The sequence below is a fragment of the Pezoporus wallicus genome, unplaced genomic scaffold, assembly GCF_028554395.1.
Source record: "Pezoporus wallicus isolate ANWC-B61680 ecotype Strahan unplaced genomic scaffold, APGP_CSIRO_Pwel_v1 contig_229, whole genome shotgun sequence".
NCBI classification, from domain to species: Eukaryota; Metazoa; Chordata; class Aves; order Psittaciformes; family Psittacidae; genus Pezoporus; species Pezoporus wallicus.
The window spans coordinates 2056414-2059864 of record NW_026638360.1 but is presented as its reverse complement, the minus strand read 5'-3'; positions in this window follow the sequence as shown (position 1 = coordinate 2059864).

Sequence of the window (3451 nt, the reverse complement as noted above, 5' to 3'; positions counted from 1 at the left end):
GCTAGGGAGCTTCAGATGCAGTGCGTTGTGAAAGACCCGATTTTAATGTAAGAAATGCTACTGTATATATTCAAAGAGTTGGTATTCTCTGCTTAACTGCAAGGAACCTATTATGCATTATTCAGCTAGAAATGCTTTCCAAGTTAAATCAGTTGCAATTTCCCGGTGCTGTGCCTTTCTCCCATCTGTGGTACATTTAGTGATTTATGGAGAAGCTTCAGGAAACAAAGCCTTCACCTTATACAAGAAGAAATGTTACAAAGCTGGATATCTGCAGCTATCGAAGATACATAGAAGATATTTTGCCTCTGCATGTCCATGCATGCGCTTCACTCCCCACATGCACTCCCATGTGAAGTAGCTAACTGTGCTAACCTTTGTGAGACTGTAAGCCATTAAGCTCACAGCTAGGTCGCATCTCCAGCAGTGTACACTGAACATCAGTGAAAAATGAGAACTTCAAGGAAGAGAAGGTGAATAAGGGACCTTAAACAGGCAGTGGTGACACCGCTGCATATCTAGTTATGGCCAAGGATGGGATATACTCATGGGACCTTGTGGGACTGCCACTAGATCTAAGAGCCACATAGAGGAACATGAGCTGAAGACCTGCCTTTCCAAAGGATGGCTCAAACACACACCTGCTCACAACAGCTATGCACCTCTAATTGAATCATTTCAGTTAAATTACTTGGGCAAGTTCAGGACAAAGCCATTAGAAATGGGCCATAAATGCTGTCACTATTAGGGTAGAGTAAGCTTACCAACATGGAGGTGCCAACACTGTTCCTACTGTGTTCTCTGTCTCAGAGTACCATTTGACTGCCTTAAACAGGTACCAAGTAGAAGTGATTTTTTTGCTTGTTATCAAAGGTAATTAATTTATTATACATCTTAAAGTTTGATTTGTAAAGGCTTAGATATAAACACTGGGATATGATTTACTTTACCATAAGACTTTTGTGTCCTGAGGGGAAAAATAGGGACTTATCAAGTGGTATGACTTTGGGCTTTCTCTGCATTGTATTTTTATCTGATTAAATCCACATGTGGACATACTTACACCAGAGATACTGTGTTAAGCTAAAAAGAGAAGACCCTTGCCCTCTGACATAAATATCCACACAAAGCATATACTGCACTGCACAATCCCATTCTCTTACACCCCACTAATTGAAAATAATCCCTTATTTGTCATTCCCTAGCCTAGAGAGATAATTGGGAGAAACAAATCCAGTGGCAGAGCTCAAGCTATCAGAAAGTCAGGCACTGAGAAAGCAGAATTAATGACTGTAGTATTCACCAGGGATAGATTATCCAGCCATCTCATCAGCCCTGCTTATTGTTATTAGAATCACCCATTACTATATACGTATTTTCTATCTTCCCAGGGCTGAAATTGAGTATACACCAGTAGTACCGGCCAGGTTTTCCATAAAACAGACCAGATGATTCAGAAAATATCCAGATAATAGGCCCACAGAAAGCAAAAGGAGTTCAATGTTCAAGACCATGTAGAATCAACATGTACAAGTTAAGTGCTCTCTCTCTAGCGTACGTTAAATTACCTACAATACCTATTACAGTGACCCATTCAGCTACGGAAATCAGGCTCCTAGATTTAAAGATAATACATTTTTATGGATGAATGCATTACTGTAAGCCCTTAATTTGAAATACTCCAATTTGAGAACTCAAAAGGGAAGTGTTGTGTTGTGTACTCTCTCCAAGCTGTTCTCATCACTAGCACAGGTTATCTACTATAGCAGGGAAAGACCAAGCTGTAGCCTTTATTCACCCCATTTATCAACAGATCATAAACTTTCCAAACAGGTGAAAGATGAATGCAGTTAAGAAGATTTGCACTCAGTGAAGGTGGTGGCATGCATTTGTGTACCTTTTATGTCATCTAGTGTTACGTATGATGAAACTATCTGATATATATAAAACCTATTTATATTCTAAATTATTTTCTTAATTACAAAAGGCTCTTGGAAATGCTACAAGCATGTACCTCCCTCCCCCCCATCCAATAAAGTATTCTTATACATTTGGTATTCCAGGTAGTTCTGTTTTGGTAGCACTTTTTCAGTTGTGTATTGTGCTGATGCACTTACTCATTTTAGCATGTTGTAATAGTTAATTCAAGAGCAGACTTCCCATAACCAGCAGAGGCGAATTGCAGAAGCATAGCAAAATAAAATAAAAAGTGTCAAATAATGCCACTTTCTTGCAAAAGAATAACAAAAGGCAAAGTGGAGGAAGCAGCCACCATTTAAACACATCTATCTGTTGCCCCAGAAATACAAACTAGAGCAGAATTCTTTAAAGAAAAAAGCCAGATGAAAGCAAATTAATGTGCTGCTGCTGCAGCCATTAGACTTAAAGAAAGTGATTTGTCACAAATCACATTTGACTAGGAAAAAACTCTAGATAAAGCTTCTGAGGGGTAGCTTTATAAACCTGCAAGTAAGAGTTTAGGTGCCCATTTGACTAACATGGGCTGCACTATTTTTCTTTGTGGGTGGTTTGTTTTTCCTACTAATTTTCCCCTGGTAACTTTTGGCAGGGTGATAAAACTAGAATAGAGGCTAAAACAACATGTTTTGATAGTGCATAAATCTGTGGCTCACCTACCTCTGCAGTACTGTGTAGCATTCTGTCCCTCTCATGTGAAGGACACAACAGACCTAGAAAAGACCTCCATACAGGCAAAGCTGGTGATCAAAGGTTAAGAGGAACTGTTTAAGCTACTGTCTCTCTTTTAGATTTCATGCGTGTGCATTGAATGCCATACAGGTCTACTGAATCATAAGCTGTCTTGAAAGGCTGGATGGAGGCAGGCTGTTCACCATCCTGCCTCATGTTAAGAACTAAGAGTAAATACGTGAAGATGGAAAGAAGCTTAAGGAAAAATACAAGTGGTGGTTTTTCATGTGGTGGGGAAAAAGCTATGGAACTAAAAAATGCGGGTGCCAGAAGTTTATCTATATGGACAAGTTCACAGACGAGAAAGCCACCCCAAGCTGTTTTATACAGAGGAACTTGCATATTGCTCTGGAAGTGCTCTGAATTCAAAATAGTTACAGGTTGGAAGAGTATTAGGGGAGGAAGAGGCATCTATGTTTATCTTGTTCTCATATTTTCCTGAGCATTGCTTATGGGAACTTGTGGAGAAGGATTCTGGGCAAGATGGACCTCAGTCTGCCCCACTGGAGCCGTTCTTGGACGGAGGACTTTCAAATTCAATTACTAGTAAGGTGTCACCAAAGATAAAGGAGTTTAAGGATTGAGTGGGTTGGGTATTCTTCAGCCTGCTAAAAGTGATTTACAAAGGAATTTGTTCCTCTGTAGGGGATGCAATTTTGTTATAGAGAGCTACAAGGTACTAACTGTATTTGAAATAAATATAAGCAAGCCTGCAAACCTACACCACTTCTCATTCTGCTAC